The 18253-nt window shown below is 54.5% G+C and overlaps 1 protein-coding gene across 6 annotated transcripts in view; it reads right to left on the reverse strand.

Moving 5' to 3' along the window:
- Window positions 1-18253, reverse strand: part of MBNL3 (muscleblind like splicing regulator 3) — a 96135-nt gene that overhangs the window by 56244 nt on the left and 21638 nt on the right. The window lies entirely within an intron of this gene.

An 18253-nucleotide genomic window follows, 5' to 3' on the forward strand; every position in this document is an offset into this window, starting at 1 on the left:
CAGCAGGGCAGAGTAGAGGGAGAGAAGAACCTCCCTGGCTCTGCTGGCCCCACTCCTCTGAATGTCCCCCAGGACCCCATTGGCCTTCTCAGCCCCCAGGGCACATTGCTGTCCCACGAATAACTTGTTGTGCCATGGATAATGCTCCCCTGAGCATGCTGCACCAACTCTCCTCTCCCTGGCTGCTGAAGTGAGCTGAGCTGTGCTGCAGGAGCCAGGCTGCCAGCAGCAGCTCAGGGCCTGCTCCTGCTTGCAGCAGTGCTGCAGTGTGTTATGGTCTCTCTCACGCCGGGTGCCAGCGAGGGGCTCCGGAGCAGACTCCGTCTGTGTGCTCTCCACGTCCTGCCAATCACCAGCAGCTCTCCTGGGAAAATCCTGAAGCTTCTCACACACTGCAGGCTTGTGCCCTGCCTGTGCTGTCTTTTCCACAGACACTGATGACATGTGCAATGACTGAGAGCAAAGGGGATGAAAAGAGACCGAGGCAGGAAAGGGATCTCCAGGTTTTGTAGCAAAGCAGGCACCAAAGCACAGCCTGGCTGCACGACTCTGCCCTGCATCAAGCAGCAGATTTCCACACCCCCAACATAACTCTGTGGGGAGGCAACACCAGCATGAGCTGGCAATGAGCACTGCCAGCCCAGGGCTGCACCCAAAGCAGGGACACCAGCAGGGCAGGGAAGGGATTCTGCTCCTCTGTGTTCTGCTCAGACCCCCACCTGCAGCACTGCCTCTAGCTCTGAGGCCCCCAGCACAAGAAGGACCTGGAGCTGCTGGAGAGGGTCCAGAGGAGGCCACCAAGATGATCAGATGGTTGGAGAACCTCTGCTATGGGGACAGGCTGAGAGAGTTGGGGCTGTTCTGCTTGGAGAAGGCACCAGAGAGACCTTAGAGCCTGGAGAAGAGAAGGCTCCTTAGAGTCCTTGGAGCAGCCTTCCAGGACCTGAAGCAGGCTTACAGGAGAGCTGGGGAGGGACTCTGGCCAAGGGCTGGGAATGCCAGGATGAGGGGCAACAGCCTTGAGCTGGGAGAGGGGAGATTAGAAAGAAACTCTTGAGAGTGAGGGGGGTGAGACACTGGAACAGGTTGCCCAGGGAGGTCTGTGGATGTCTCTTCCCTAAAGGTGTTCAAGGCCAGGCTGGATGAGGCCTTGAGTAAGGCTGGAGGTGAGGAGGAAGTTCTTCCCCATGAGAGTGGTGAAGCCCTGGATGGGGTTGTCCAGGGAGGTGGTTGAGGGCCCATCCCTGGAGGTGTTTAAGCCCATGCTGGATGAGGCTCTGGGCAGCCTGCTCTAGTGTGGGGTGTCCCTGCCCATGGCAGGGGGGTTGGAACTAGCTGATCCTTGTGGTCCCTTCCAACCCTGACTGATACTATACTCTGATACTATCCTGGGCTGGTGGGAGGTGTCCCTGCCCATGGCAGGGGGCTGGAACTGGCTGATCTTCAAGGTGCCTTCCAACCCAAACCTTTCTATGAGCCTGTGAAAACTGCTGAGAGCACCCCCAGGGTTATTTTGGCCCAGTTCAGCTCCCCTGCAGCTGCCTGAGAAACCTCTTCATGCTCTGGATGATGCTCTGAGCTGCAGCAGCAGCGTGGCAGCCACAAGCCCAGGGCTGCTCAGGAGGGCAGGGAGATGCCTTTTGTTGGGGTACAGAGGACAAGATCCAGAGCTGCCTTTCCACAGGGCTTCAGGGAAAATCCTGAGGACCTACTGAAGCTCCCAGGGCTACCAACACTCCCAGCACTCTTGAGGCAGCCCCAGCCTGTCACAGCAACAGCAGCTGAATTTCCTGGCTTCACTGAATGTCAGGTTAAGCCCTTTGTGAGGCTTGATTTTGAGTGAAACGAGTGAACCTTGATGCTTTGCATGATTTCAAATGAAAGCAGGTGGCATTTGGCAGCTACAAGAGCTCTGGATCCCTTTGAACTGAGAGCTCAAAGCAAAGCTCAGTGGTGTGTGCAAGTGCAAAGCAGCTAGGAGAAGCCCTTGGAGCAAACCAGGCAGACATACAGTGTTCACCCTGCTGAAAGGAGGCTGATGCCCTCTGCACAGTCCCAGTCTGCCCAGTCCTCTCCTTACAGCTGTGGAGCAGAGGCCTGGGAGGCTAACCAGTAGGTAACAGTATCACAGTATCACTAAGGTTGGAAGAGACCTCAGAGATCATCAAGTCCAACCTGGCACCACAGACCTCATGGCTAGACCATGGCACCAAGTGCCACATCCAATCCCCTCTTGAACACCTCCAGGGATGGGGACTCCACCACCTCCCTGGGCAGCACATCCCAATGACGAACGACTCGCTCAGTGAAGAACTTTCTCCTCACCTCGAGTCTAAACCTCCCCTGGCACAGCTTGAGACTGTGTCCTCTTGTTCTGGTGCTGGTTGCCTGGGAGAAGAGACCAACCCCCCTCCTGTCTACAACCACCTTTCAGGTAGTTGTAGAGGGCAATGAGGTCACCTCTGATCCTTCTCTTCTCCAGGCTAAGCAACCCCAGCTCCCTCAGCCTCTCCTCACAGGGCTGTGCTCCAGACCCCTCCCCAGCCTTGTTGCCCTTCTCTGGACACCTTCAAGTCTCTCAATGTCCTTCTTAAACTGAGGGGCCCAGAACTGGACACAGGACTCAAGGTGTGGCCTAACCAATGCAGAGTACAGGGGCACAATGACTTCCCTGCTCCTGCTGGCCACACTATTCCTAACGCAGGCCAGGATGCCATTGGCCCTCTTGGCCACCTGGGCACACTGCTGGCTCATGTTTGGGCAGGTGTCAATCAGCACCCCCAGGTCCCTCTCTGTTTGGCAGCTCTCAGCCACTCTGACCCCAGCCTGTAGCTCTGCATGGGGTTGCCGTGGCCAAAGTGCAGCCCCTGGCACTTGGACTTGTTGAATGCCATCCTGTTGGCCTCTGCCCATCTGTCCAGTCGGTCAAGGTCCCTCTGCAGAGCCTTTCTACCCTCTAACTGACCAACATCTGTTCCCAACTTGCTGTCATCTGCAAACTTGCTGATGACTGACTCAACCCCCTCCTCCAGATCATCAATGAAGATGTTAAAGAGGATGGGGCCCAGCACTGATCCCTGGGGCACACCACTGGTGCCTGGCTGCCAGCTGGATGTGGCACCATTCACCACCACTCTCTGCGCTCAGCCTCCAGCCAGTTCCTAACCCAGCTCAGAGTGCTGCTGGCCAAGCCATGAGCTGACAGCTTAGACAGCAGTTTGCTGTGGGGGATGGTGTCAAAGGCCTTGCTGAAGTCCAGGCAGACCACATCCACAGCCTGCCCCACATCCACCAGGCAGTCACCTGGGCATAGAAGGAGATCAGGTTGGAGAGGCAGGACCTGCCCTTCCTAAATCCATGCTGGCTGGACCTGAGCCCTTGGCCCTCCTTCAGGTACACTAGTAACTGAAGGTGTTTGGGCTTAAAAAAATATGAGTTATATTGCTCTGCTTAAAAAAACCACAAAGCAGGTCAGAGAAACACAACCACTTCAGTTCAGGTAGGCTCTAACCCACTGCATGTCCAAGGAGCCAGAAAAATGGTAGAAGGAATAGGAAGCAGAACCCAACTCCCTGGCTGTAGGAAATCAGTGCTGCTCTTCAGGCTCCCTTGTCTCACCCACATGACTGCTCTGCTGGGGTATTTTTGCTTTGCAGGGAGACAGAAGGAAGGACAGGAGGGAAGAAAAGCATCAGCATCATTTGTGCAAATGCATTTGAGCCCAGATGAAGCTGCCAGCAGCCAGCTGAGGGGACTGATCAACAGTGCTGCTAGAAACCTCTCAGCACCTCCATCTCCTTTTCCTTCTGGCCTCTGCCTGTGAAAGCCAACCTCTATCACAGCCACAAACCAGAGGCTGTGCCCCTGTTACCACTGCCTCACAGGAATATGCTGTGTTGAAGCCTTCTCCTTCATCCCAGGAGTGGAAAGCAAGCTGCCCCTTGCCATCAGACACTCACCAGCTGTCACACATGGCCAGGCTGATGGAGCTTTGGTCATCTTTTGGACAGGATGAGAGAACTGAGGCTGTTTAACCTGGAGAAGAGAAGGCTCCAGGGAGACCTTAGAGCAGCCTTCCAGGACCTGAAGGGGGCTACAGGCGAGGTGGGGAAGGACTTGTGACAAGCACTGGGAGTGACAGGACAAGGGGCAATGGATTGGAGATGGAAGAGGAGAGATTGAGACTGGAGATGAGGAAGAAATCCTTTCCAGTGAGGGTGGGGAGACACTGGAACAGGTGGCCCAGGGAGGTTGCTGATGTCCCCTCCCTGGAGGTGTTCAAGGCCAGGCTGGATGAGGCCCTGAGCAAGCTGGGCTGGTGGGAGGTGTCCCTGCCCATGGCAGGAGGGTTGGCACTAGATGATCTAAAGATGCCCTTCTTGGGTCTCTTCCAACCCAAAGCAGTCCATGACTCTATGTTCTACCTGTTGTAGAAGAGGACAGGTCACCATCAAAAGGCACTGTGTGAGGAACACCCTCCCCAGGCAGGTGAGATGCTTCCCACCACGTGGCAGAGTTTAGCAGCTGAACAAGTGCCACCAATATATTAATAAACCAAAAGTCTGGTGCATGCAGGATGTTGCTGCACTCACACCAGGGTGGGAGAGAGTCAGCAGAAGCAGACCCTGTGAACAAACAGATGCACAGCATGGCCGAATCCTACTGCAGAAGCAGGGCCTTTCAAACAGGGGGCAGAAACCAGCAGAGCACTGGGACAGGGGGCTCCTGCAGATCAGCTGCACTCTGCTGGGATTCAAACATGCTTATCTAGGACTTGCCTCCCAAGCCTGCAGCCTCAAAATGTTTGTCAAGCTTGTTTTGGTACACAGCTCAAACCAGAGCAGGAGAGAAAAACAAAGCAGAGACAGCAGCGGTACTGCATCATCCTCTCCCTTTCTGCTATCACCTTAAGCACGACATCTCCTCACAGCCATTGCCAAGAGCTTCAAACCACTGCACTCAGCAGGTAAATCCAGCCCCAGACAGAAAGGAGGGTTTGTTAGCATGGAGCTCAAGTGTTTAACCAAGTACCAGCACCCCCTGGATGTTTAAGCTTTTAATTAGAAGCAGGGCTGGGGGGGGGGAGCGGGGAGGGAGGCCGCACGAAACCGCTGTACGGCCATGGACCCCAAGCAGCCCCAGGCAGCAGCCTGGACTCCCAAACCCTCATTTACCTGGCAATCAGGGGAGCTGAGAGCTGCTGTCAGGGAAGTTTTACTTTTGCACACTGCTGAATGCAGCAATGTTCTGCTGAATTTCCCTAGGCCAGCACAAAGAGGTGGTGGCTGTCCTCCTGCTCCCAGGCAGCTCTCCCCTCCCAAGCTGTTTGGGAGGCGTGAAGGTTCTCACAAGCTCGCAGCAGTTATTTTGCTGGGGAAAAGCCCTGTAGCTCCTTCATTATAGTTTCACATCTTGACAACTCTTTCCAGCTCTGTTCCCCTGCCAAGCTCTCCTCTTTCAGGCCAATGGTATGCTCTGTTATGCTCCATGAAAAAAACCTGTATTGATTTTTCACGTCTTTTTGGGGTTGTGAAATGTTTTCCCTCGCCCCGAGCACTGGCCCAGGGCTTACCCAGTCCAAGCAGCAGGTATTGAAAGAGTGTGGCACTGCTCAAGAAGATTTTTCTCCTTTTGTTTTGTTTTCTTACAAGCTGTAGAGGCACAGAGCAGAAAAGCATGTTCCTCTGAGAGACTGCAACCCCCAGTGAACAGCAATCCCAGTGCCACGAAAGAGAGGAACAAAGACTGGGGCTGAGCTCTTCCCTTTTTGCATCCACTGACAGCAGTATCATAGGATAGTATCATAGTATAGTATCAGTCAGGGTTGGAAGGGACCACAAGGATCAGCTAGTTCCAACCCCCCTGCCATGGGCAGGGACCCCCCACACTAGAGCAGGCTGCCCAGAGCCTCATCCAGCCTGGGCTTAAACACCTCCAGGGACAGGGCCCCAACCACCTCCCTGGACAACCCATTCCAGGGCTTCACCACTCTCATGGGGAAGAACTTCCTCCTCACCTCCAGCCTGAATCTCCCCACCTCCAGCTTCATTCCATTCCCCCCAGTCCTATCACTGCCTGAGATCCTGAGCAGTCCCTCCCCAGCCTTCTTGGAGCCCCCTGCAGATCCTGGAAGGCCACAATGAGGTCACCTCAGAGCCTTCTCTTCTCCAGACTGCACAGCCCCAACTCCTTCAGTCTGTCCTCACAGCAGAGCAGCTCCAGCCCTCTGCTCATCCTCCTGGCCCTTCTCTGGACACCTTCCAGCACCTCCAGATCCCTCTTGCAGAACTGGAGGCAGTACTCCAGGTGGGGTCTCAGCAGAGCTGAGCAGAGGGGGAGAATCCCCTCCCTTGCCCTGCTGGCCACACTTCTCTTGCTGCAGCCCAGGCTCTGCTTGGCTTTCTGGGCTGCAAGTGCACACTGAGAGCTCCTGGTGAGCTTCTCCTCCCCCAGCACCCCCAAGGCTCTCTCCTCAGGGCTGCTTTCCAGCCAGTCCCTGCCCAGCCTGGATTTGTGCCTGGGATTGCCTCCACCCAGCTGCAGGACCCTGCCCTTGCTCTTGTTGAAGCTCCTGAGGTTGGCTTGTGCCCACCTCTCCAGCCTGTCCAGGTCCCTCTGGATGGATCCCTTCCCTCCAGCTGTCTGCTGCAGCACACAGCTTGGTGCCATCAGCAACCCTGCTGAGGGTGCACTCAGTGCCACTGTCCATGGCACCCACAGAGATGTTGAACAAGCCTGGTCCCAGGGCTGACCCCTGAGGGACTCTGCTTGTCCCTGCCCTCCACTGGGCCATGGACCCATGGACAGCCACTCTCTGGGTGCAGCCATCAAGCCAGTTCTGTATCCATCTAGTGGTCACCCCTCAAACCCCTGTGTCACCAGCCTGGAGCCCAGGCTGTGGTGCAGGGCAGTGTGGAAGGCTGTGCTCAGGGCCAGGCAAACGACAGCAGTTGCTGCCCCTCAGCTATTGATGCTGTCACCTGCTCAGAGAATCCCACCACCTCATTTTGATGAGGCTACATTTGGTGAAGCCCAGCAGGCTGCTCACCAGCACCTCTCTGAAAAGAGGGGGAACCAGAAGTATCACAGATTCCTAGAGTGGTTTGGCTTGGAAGGGACCTTGAAGATTACAAAATGTTAGGAGTAGGAAGGGACCTGAAAGCTCATCCAGTCCAAGCCCCCTGCCAGAGCAGGGTCACCCAGGGCAGGTCACACAGGAACACATCCAGGAGGGCTTTCAAAGTCTCCACAGAAGGAGACTCCACAACCTCTCTGGGCAGCCTGCTCCAGGGCTCAGCACCCTCACAAGGACAAAGTTTTCCCTCCTGTTCCCATGGCACTTCCTCTGTTCCAACTCGCCCCCAGTGCCCCTTGGCCTGTCCTTGGACATCCCTGAGCAGAGCCTGGCCCCAGCCCTGCACAGGAGGTTCCACCTCAACACAAGTAGGAACTTCTTTACTGTGAGGGTCACAGAGCCCTGGAACAGGCTCCCCAGAGAGGCTGTTGAGTCTCCTCTGGAGACTTTCAAGGCCCTTCTGGATGTGTTCCTCTGACCTGAGCTAGACTGCATGGTCCTGCTCTGGCAGGGGAGTTGGACTCGATGATCCCTTTGGGTCCCTTCCAACCCCTAACATCCTGTGAGCCTGTGATCTTTATCCCCAGCCATGAGGGCAGCCCTCAGGCTCCACTGCTCCAAGCTCCAAGCCCCAGCTCCCTCAGCCTGGCCTCACAGGGAGATGTTCCACTGCCTGCAGCAGCTCTGTGGCTCTGTGCTGGACTCTCTCAAGCAGTTGCCTGAGCTCCTTCCTGAACTGAGGGGCCCAGAACTGGACACAATATCCAGATCAGCTAGTTCCACCCCTCTGCCACGGGCAGGGACATCTGCCACCAGCCCAGGTTGCTCACATCCCAGTCCAGCCTGGGCTTGAACACCTCCAGGGAGGGGACATCCACAGCCTCCCTGAGCACCCTGTTCCAGTGTCTCACCACCCACACTCTAAAGAATTTCTTTCTCCTCTCCAGTCTCAGTCTGCCCTCCTCAAGTTAAAGCTCTGAGCTGATCATTTTCACTGTCTTCCATGTATTATTCCATTCCTCTCCCAGGTTCAGGAGTGTTGAAACAACAACAAAATGTTTGGGTTTTTTTTTTTAACTATAGGACCAAACCTCTATCAAACACAGGCTCTGCCCAAGCTTGTACAGCCCTCCCTGGGCACAGCCCTGCACAGGCAGCTGTTCAACAGCCCTTAGGAAGGGCAGGGATTTAGTGTCCTGCTAAAGAGATCACCTTCAGGAGCGTGGTTAGCCCTGGGATTGCTGCCTGTGGGGACACGAAGCAGGGGACATCCTGCAAGGGCAATATTCCTGTGGGTGAATGGGACTGTGTGTAAGGAAAGAAATCAATTCTCCCTGGAAGACAGGAACACCAACATGCCATTGATTTTTCTTCTGCAATAACTTAGATCAAAGCACCCTGGGCTCTGGAACAATACTGCACAAGTCCCGCACGGAAAACAAAACACCTACAGAAAAACAGCCAGAATCAAGCTTCTCATATGTCTCCCACCTTTCATCTCCTCCAGTTCTGTGCCTCCTCACTGCTAGGACACCAGGCTAGCTTTTGAAAGCACCAAGGGTGGCTTCCCTTGGTGCCTCAAAGCACTCTTCCAGTGCAAATCCCATAATCCAATTCCACAACTTTCCCCAGCTGACTCAATCTGTCAAGGTCGTATGGAAAGCTGATGCCTCTGACCTTCTCCCACCTGGAGTGTCTGCTGAATATTAGGATTGCAGCAGGCAAACCACACGTAGGCAGAAGCAAGCAAAGTACATGAAAGCCCAGGGGAAGGAGTGCTGAAGCACTGTGCTCATGAATACAAACAGTGGACGCGTGACCGGCTCCTGCAGTCTGGCTCCCGCCGCTTACACAGGGGAGAAGGCAAACAGGGAAGCACAGCGACTGATAACCAAGTGTCTGACCCCAAACCTCCCTCCTGGCCTCTGCAGGGCTCAGACAACCTCATCTGCCATTTAGAGAGCAAAATCAAACTGCAAACAGCAGGAGCTGTGTGGCACCATTCACCACCACCCAGAGAGAGGAGGTGAACTGTGCCACAGCCAGCTGGCAGCCAGGCACCAGTGGTGGCCCCCAGGGATCAGTGCTGGGCCCCATCCTCCAACATCTTCATTGATGATCTGGGTGAGGGGATTGAGTCAGGCATCAGCAAATTTGCAGATGACACCAAGCTGGGAGCAGAGGTTGGTCAGTTAGAGGGCAGAAGGGGTCTGCAGAGGGACCTCGACTGACTGGACAGATGGGCAGAGGCCAACAGGATGGCATTCAACAAGTCCAAGTGCCAGGGGCTGCACTTTGGCCACAACAACCCCATGCAGAGCTACAGGCTGGGGTCAGAGTGGCTGAGAGCTGCCAAACAGAGAGGGACCTGGGGGTGCTGATTGACAGCTGCCTAAACATGAGCCAGCAGTGTGCCCAGGCAGCCAAGAAGGCCAATGGCATCCTGGCCTGCATCAGGAACAGTGTGGCCAGCAGCAGCAGGGAAGTCATTGTGCCCTGTGCTCTGCATTGGTTAGGCCACACCTTGAGTCCTGTGGCCAGTTCTGGGCTCCTCAGTTTAAGAAGGACATTGAGAGACTTGAAGGTGTCCAGAGAAGGGCAACAAGGCTGGGGAGGGATCTGGAGCACAGCCCTGTGAGGAGAGGCTGAGGGAGCTGGGGTTGCTTAGCCTGCAGAAGAGGAGGCTCAGGGGAGACCTTCTTGCTCTCTCCAACTCCCTGAAGGGAGATTGTAGCCAGGTGGGGGTTGGTCTCTTCTCTCAGGCAACCAGCACCAGAACAAGAGGACACAGTCTCAAGCTGTGCCAGAGGTGGTTTAGGCTGGAGGTGAGGAGAAAGTTCTTCCCTGAGAGAGTTGTTAGGCATTGGAATGTGCTGCCCAGGGAGGTGGTGGAGTCCCCACCCCTGGAGGTGTTCAAGAGGGGATTGGATGTGGCACTTGGTGCCATGGTCTGGTCATGAGGTCTGTGGTGCCAGGTTGGACTTGATGATCTCTGAGGTCTCTTCCAACCTTGGTGATTCTGTGATACTGGGGGTGAGGGGGGAGTGGGTTCCTTTTTTTCCCTATCTTTTGGTCGGTTTTTCTTTGCTGCAGGTTGGGGTTTGGGTGTTTTGGGGGGTTTGCTTGGGGGTTTTTTTGGGTTGGGGTTTTGGCTTTGGGGTTTTTTGTGGGTTTGGGGTTTTTTTTGTTTTGATCTTTCCTGGATTGATTCCCAGATTGCATCAGGCTGGAAGGGACCCTCAAAGGTCATCTTATCCAAACCCCCCTGCAGTCAGCAGGGACACCTCCAACTGGATCAGTTGGCTCAGGGACACAGCAAGTCTGACCTTGAATGTCTTGGGGGATGAGGCCACAACCACAGCCCTGGGCAGCCTGCTCCAGTGTTTCACCCCTCTCCTTGTGGAGAACTTCCTCCTGATGTCCAACCTACATCTCCCCTGCTCCAGTGGCAAACCATTACCCCTCATCCTATCCCCACAGCCCCTTCTGAACTGTCCCTCCCCAGCCTTCCTGTAGGTCCCCTGCAGATACTGAAATGCTGCTCTAAAGTCTCCCTGAAGACTTCTTCAGGCTGAACAATCCCAACTCTCAGCCTGTCCCCACAGCAGAGGTGTTGCAGCCCTCTGATCAGCTTTGTGACCTCCTCTGGACCTTCTCCAGGTGCAGGTTTACATCTTTCTTGTGTTGAGGGCCCCAGATCTCAACAGTGTACTCCAGGTGAGGTCTCCCCAGAGCAGAGGGGCAGGATCCCTCTTTCCAGCTCTGGCCACACTGCTTTGGATGCAGTCCAGGCTGCCAGTGGTCTTCTGTGCTGCCAGTGCCTATTGCTGGCTCCTGTCCAGCTCCTCCCCCCCCCAGCACCCCCAAACCCTTTCCTGCAGGGCTGCTCTCAATCTCATCCCCCCCCAGCCTGGATTGCTACTGAGGATTGCCCTGACCCAGATGCAGGACCTTGCACTTGGCCTTACTGAACCTCATGAGGCTCTCCTCAGCCCACCTCTCCAGCCTGTCCAGACCCCTCTGGATGGATCCTGTTCCTCTGGCATATGACCACACCAGTCAGCCTGGTGTCTCACCAGCAAACTTGCTCAGTCTCACTGTCTATAGCACTGGTGAAGGTACTGAACAGCACTTGTCAGCACACAGCCATTTACCCTCTGAGGATGAGCCCAGGTTTTGGTTGGGTGGTTGCTTTGCTCAGCAAGGAACAGCTCAGTAAGGAACAGCTCAGCAAGGAACAGGCTCAGTAAGGAACAGCTCAGCAAGGAACAGGCTCAGCAAGGAACAGCTCAGCAAGGAACAGCTCAGCAAGGAACAGGCTCAGTAAGGAACAGCTCAGCAAGGAACAGGCTCAGCAAGGAACAGCTCAGCAAGGAACAGCTCAGCAAGGAACAGCTCAGCAAGGAACAGCTCAGCAAGGAACAGGCTCAGTAAGGAACAGCTCAGCAAGGAACAGCTCAGTAAGGAACAGCTCAGCAAGGAACAGGCTCAGTAAGGAACAGCTCAGTAAGGAACAGGCTCAGTAAGGAACAGCTCAGTAAGGAACAGCTCAGCAAGGAACAGGCTCAGTAAGGAACAGCTCAGCAAGGAACAGCTCAGTAAGGAACAGCTCAGCAAGGAACAGGCTCAGTAAGGAACAGCTCAGTAAGGAACAGCTCAGCAAGGAACAGGCTCAGTAAGGAACAGCTCAGCAAGGAACAGGCTCAGTAAGGAACAGCTCAGCAAGGAACAGGCTCAGTAAGGAACAGCTCAGCAAGGAACAGGCTCAGTAAGGAACAGCTCAGCAAGGAACAGCTCAGCAAGGAACAGCTCAGCAAGGAACAGCTCAGCAAGGAACAGCTCAGCAAGGAACAGCTCAGCAAGGAACAGGCTCAGCAAGGAACAGCTCAGCAAGGAACAGCTCAGCAAGGAACAGGCTCAGTAAGGAACAGCTCAGCAAGGAACAGCTCAGCAAGGAACAGGCTCAGCAAGGAACAGCTCAGCAAGGAACAGGCTCAGCAAGGAACAGCTCAGCAAGGAACAGCTCAGCAAGGAACAGGCTCAGTAAGGAACAGCTCAGCAAGGAACAGCTCAGTGGCCATACACAGATTCCTGGGTGTAAAAAAATAAATAAATCCTGAAGAAACTTCAAGAAAAGAAGAGGAAAAAAAAAACCTCATTCCATCTGTGCTGGCAATTCCCAGGGAGAATCTTCAGTCTGGAAACAAACCAACTCTACAGGATGTGCTCCAGCTACTGAAGGGCTGCCAGGGGGTAAGTACAGCAGCACCCCTGAGCTGGGCAGGATGCTGGGCTCTGCTAAGCACACTGCCCACTCCTGCTGGAGCACACTATTGCACTGCCACCTTGGCTTTCCTCCCTTCACCTGGAAACACCAAGGGATCTGAGCAGGGCACGGTAACAGTCCCTGCATGAGCTTAAGGCACCTACAGAGGTGCCTGCAGAGAGGCAGGAAGACACAGCAGAGGGTGATGCCACTGCAAGCTGAGATTTGCTCCCAGCTCTTGGTCAGAGCCCAGGGCTCTGATGCTCCAAGGCAGAGGAGACCTTTCTGCTCTTGGCCACCCTGCAGCAGAGAAGCAGAGAGCAAGGCTAGATCCCCTTGCCCCTCATCCTGATGGCTCCTCTCCTACTCTCATTCCTCTCCAATTGCTTGGCTCTTTTCACTGCTTCCCATTTGTCTCTTCCCTGCTGCATATCAGAGGCCACCCCTCTGGCCAGCTTTTCCTGTAGCAGCACCTCTGAGCCGACAATTAGCTTCCCCAACAGCCAAGCTTTGTCCTCATGCTCCTGTTTCAGTGCTGTGCAGGTTTGTGCACAGCTCCCCTTTGCTCCAGCTTGGCCAGGAAATCACCAGCTCATCAGAAAGGGGTGACTGTGTGCCACCAGCTCCACGTGCTCTCTCTAACATCCACACCAGCACCCTCAATCTTTCTGATCTGTGCCAGGCCTCAGATGTCCACCCACGGTATAATGAACCTTCTGCTAGCCAGAGGATGAAAGGTGCAGATACAAAAAGCACCTTCAAGAGAGCTCTTGCAGCCTGCTAAGCACAGGGAGCCAGGACCACACATCTCTCACACACTCTGGCTTCCAAAGAGGGCAGCCAGGCCAAGCAACACTGAATCACAGTCCCCCTTCATCTAGGAGGCAACAGGGCTTGAAAAGAAAGGAAGGAAGGGAAACAAAGGGTGGGGGGGGAACCAAACGGCAAGGAAAAAGAAAGCCTTGCCTTGCCCCAGGCAAATATTCCACCTCGGTTAGCTTGTGCAAAGTGATCTGTTTGAAGGTGTGATTACAGCCAGAACATATGCACAGGCAAGGCACAGAGGGGATTTTGCTTTTAAGAAAACACCTTCAGAAGTGCTCTTTAAGTGGTGCCTGGCACTAGAAAGCAGAGCTGTGACTGAGCTCTGCTACCATCACAAGTGAAAAGGAGGTTAAGGCGGTGTGAAGGTCGGTTCGGAGCCGAGCCCAGGGGGCAGGGATGAGGCTGCAGCGGCAACAGGACAGGATGTTCCTCCATGGAGGTGGACACGATGGGCTCATGATGCCAACACATTGCCAGCTCCAGGGGCAAAAGGAGAACTTGGCAATAACACAGTTCTGGGCTAAAAACTGCAAACAGGGAGATCTTTAGCTGCAGTTCACACGCACTAGTCACAAGCACCACACAGGGAGCCAGCCTTAAGGGATGGGATGCTACATTTTGTGCCAACATCTGAAAACCTGTTAATTTATGATGGATTTACTAAAACAGCCTCAGCTAGAGCAAAACCTCTACCCACCCTAACTACAACACCCCCTACAACCCCTCTGTAACTCAGGCTCATGCAGGGCTGGGCAAACTCACTCCTTACCTTGCTTAGCCAAAGCAGATCTCTGCCAGATCCCTGACCCTGTCCCAGACTGAGCTTGGCCAATTAAGAAATTCTTCCCAGGACACAAGAAGTCAACAGGGTTGATGGTAAGGCAGCCTGCACAAGAAGGCTTTCTGCTCACTCTCCACTCCCCACTGACCTACAGACCCAGAACTTCAAGTCCCTAGGGTGATGAGCAACCCACAAGACCCCAGCAGCAATGGTCTATTTGCTCCATGCAATGCCAGGAATGAGGATTCAAACATTTTTCATAGATTCATAGACTGGTTAGGTTGGAAGGGACCTTAAAGATCATTCAACCCTCCTGCCATGGGCAGGGACACATCCCACCAGCTCAGCTTGCTCAGGGCCTCATCCAGCCTGGCCTTCAACACCTCCAGGGAGGAGACATCCACAGCCTCCCTGGGCCACCTGTGCCAGTGTCTCCCCTCCCTCACTCTAAAGAATTTCTTCCTCATCTCCAGTCTCAACCTCCCCTCTCCCAGCTCAAAGCCATCCTGTCACACCCAGCCCTTGCCAAAAGTCCTTTCCCAGCTTTCTTGTAGGTTCCTTTCAGGTCCTTTTTGCAGAAGCCATGATTTCAGACACTGAAAGGTTAAGCCCAGAGAGGCACTGATTAGATCTGTCCCCTCTGCTGTAAGAGGAGCTGCAGAACAGGACACTGAAGAGGTTGTGCAGCTTTATGGCCTGGATGTATCCACTTTCTCCTGTGGGATGCAACTTTTGCCCTGCCAGAAAGCCTGACCTAAATTCCTCTCAAGAGTGCCACTGCTCTAAGTGCCAGAACAACTGAGAAAGGAATGTGCCATGTGTGTGCACGCAAGGCTGGCTGGCTGTCCATCCATCCACCCATCCAACCCAGCAGAGCACTGGCATGGAACTGGCAGTGCTTTCATTTTGTTTGCCTGGGGTTTCTGAAGTTGCTCTTTTGGATTAACTGCCAGATTCTCCTCTTTAAGGTTTGCAAGCACAGGAGAAAAGCTAGGGGAGGTAGAAGCAACTGAAGCACACCCATGGGGGTCACAGAATCAGAGAACTGTTTGGGCTGGAAAAGCCCTCTGAGATCATCCTGGCCAACCACCAACCCAAGACCACCATAGCCATCAAACCATGGTCCAAAGTCCCATGGCCACACATAGAATCATAGGTTGGAAAAGACCTCAGAGATCATCAAGTCCAACCTGTCACCCAACACCTCCTGACAACTAAACCATGGCTCCAAGTGCCACATCCAATCCCCTCCTGAACACCTCCAGAGATGGGGACTCCACCACCTCCCTGGGCAGCACATCCCAGTGGCCAATTACTCTTTCTGGGAAGAACTCTCCTCATCTCCAGCCTAAACCTCCCCTGGCACAGCTTGAGACTGTGTCCTCTTGTTCTGGTGCTGCTTGCCTGGGAGAGGAGACCAACCCCCACCTGGCTACAGCCTCCCTTCAGGGAGTTGTAGGGAGCAAGAAGGTCTCCCCTCAGCCTCCTCTTCTCCAGAGACAGTGACTCCACCACTCCTTCCTGGGCAGCCTGTTCCAATGTAGGCTTGAGTCACAAAAAGCAAGCTGATTAAATCACTGTGGGCTTTTTCCACCCTGGCCCTCTGACTGCTCTGCTTCCCAAACCCCTGCCCTCCACTTCTGCTCTGAGCTGCTTATCCCTGTCCCGGTCATCAGTGCAGCACAGGCTGCCTGCTGCTCAGCCTTTTGTAGGGGAGGAGGGAATGCAAGGATTAGCTGTGAAAGGCTGTTTTCTCTTAGAAAGCAATCTCGATGACAAGACTTCCTTAGGCAGGAGGGCGGACACCTGACCTAGCCATTGTGCTTCTGCCACTGACACCAGATACCCTCAGAGACAGCACAATCCCTTCCTAAAAGGGCAGCAAGTGCAAAACGACCTGGTGGGGTACAGTCAGGATGAGTCAGCTGCAGTGCAAACAGTTTAGGTGAGAAGGGTCCAGACCAGATTGGGCTAGGAGACCTTCTTCTATCTCCTGCAGGGAAGAGTGACCTTTGCTGAGGACATCTGCAGCCTCTTGGGCCACGTGAGAAGAGTAGCTGCAAAGAAGCTCCAGTGTCATTAGTGAGCCTGGCATGCAGCAGGGCTGGTGCTGAGATGTCAGAGAAGGCTTCAACACTCAGCTGGAGAAAATGCTCTCAGAATACAGAATTAACCAGGCTGGAAAAGACCTTGGAGATCATCCAGTCCAACCTATCACCCAGCACCATCTGAGCAACTCAACCATGGCACCAAGTGCCTCATCCAGGCTCTTTTTAAACACTTCCAGGGATGGTGACTCCACCACCTCCCTGGGCAGCACATCCCAATGGCCAATCTCTCTTGCTGTGAGGAGTTTCCTCCTAACATCCTGCCTAAACCTCCCCTGGCACAGCTTGAGACTGTGTCCTCTCCCTCCCTTCGTCAGAGGCTGATGGGCTCCTGATAGGGCTCTGCTGGAAGTCCCTGCACAGACCTTTCTGCAAGTACCTCTCTGCTACAAAGATCATTAAGGAACGTGCCAACACTTTTCCTCTGGCTGGGCTAAGCTCTGACAGGATGCTTGAAACGATTCCCTGACAATTAGCACAATCAAAACACCACCACCCAACGCCTGGGTGGTGTTTCTGTCCTGGCTAATGTGAGCTGTCTTCTGAGTGAAGAGTTCTCAAGGTTTTTACATTCCACTGAACTCTTCACAAACCCACACAGAGAGGCAGGAAACAACCAGAGTGAAAATCCTCTGAATTCACTCTGTGCTTCATCGCTCAGGGCCACAGCTGGGGACCTGGGGCTGTGGCTGCACAAAAACTCATCGATGCTACAGCTCAGAATCCTGCTCCCCTTACTACCCAAACACAGAATCAGACAGGCCCACAGCCTGAAGAGTTTTCAGACCAAACACAACAGCCTGGCTGGAAAAACTCCAGGTGGCCAGGGGCAGCCTCAGCAACACCAACGCTGCACAACAGCCACTTGCTGCTGGACTGCTGCAGCTGCAGAGCTGCGGCTGCGCTGCCCTTGATGCTTCCTGAGCTCCTGGCAGCAGGCAGCCAGCCCTTCCCAGCTCTGCATCACCAGCTAAAAGCCATCCTGCCCTTTTGCCTCTCAGCCCCCCAGAGGACATTTTTCCCCCTCAGCTCTCCCAGTGGACAGAAGGGTGACATGGAGTTGGCAGGGAGGCTGTGCTGGTGCCATAGGGAAATCCATGCCCCACTGTGCCAGCCAGCAGCTGCTGATAAAGCTGGCAGTGATGGGTCACTGCCACATCCTTGAGCTCCCCTGCTGTACAGGAGAGTGCTCTGGGCAGCCACTCTGCTCCTCTCCACAGCTCCTTCCCTCGTGGTCCATCTCTCAGCTCAGTGGAAGTTTCAGACATCCCCATTCTATTTCTGTCAGCCCTGATGGCTCTCCTGCTCCCGGCCCCTCTGAGGCACTGCGTCTGCTTGCCTTGCTCCAGCTCCCACCCTGTCCCACAGAGGCTTTATAGACAACACAATGGAGCCAGTGGGGAGCCAAAGTCTGTAGGAAGGTCACTGTGACGATTACTCCATCTGCCAGAGCACCAGATGCACAAACAAAAATGACTGGAGAAGCAACAAGAGAAGTGGAGGGCAAGAGACCTGCCAGGTTGTCCTGCAGACACCACACCTAATGAGAGGAATGGAGAGGACAGGGGAACTGATGGAGGCTTCAGGGACAAATAAGCCTGGAGGGGAGGAGGAAACAGAGCAGAAAGGAGAAATGGGGCATAAGGCTGCAAGGCTGGTACCACGGGAGCAAGGTCTGCAAGGGCTCCTGCAGAAAGCACCAGGTGCATCTTCAGTGCCTTCCCCTACAGCATTTGGGAAGCAGCAACACCCCCTCCACACCACCACGGCTGAGGCCCCATCCCTGGAGACATTCAAGGTCAGATTAGATGGGGCCCTGGGCAGCCTGATCTAGTTGGAGGTGTCCCTGCTGACTGCTGGGGGTTAGACAAGATGAGGTTCAAGGGTCCCCTCCAATCTGCTGGCTGGAGCAGGTGATCCTTGGGGTCCCTTCCAAGCTGCCACTCTGACTGTGTGTGAACTCTGCTTCAGGAAACAAGATTCCTTCACGGGTGAAAGCATTTTGCTTCCTATGGCTGGCCTCAAACACCACCACCTCTGCTGGGTCTGGGTGACCTTCCAAGCCCTCCTTGAAGGCTCTTCTACACCTCTAGCTTTCAGCTCCCCGCTGCCCTGGCTACTCGGGGGCTGCCGCACGGGCTTCAGCGTCCAACTTTGGGAGGCTCTCGCTTCCTCCTGCCGAACTCACCCAGGGCTCG

This window comes from Dryobates pubescens, chromosome 18 (assembly GCF_014839835.1).
Source record: "Dryobates pubescens isolate bDryPub1 chromosome 18, bDryPub1.pri, whole genome shotgun sequence".
Classification (NCBI taxonomy): domain Eukaryota; kingdom Metazoa; phylum Chordata; class Aves; order Piciformes; family Picidae; genus Dryobates; species Dryobates pubescens.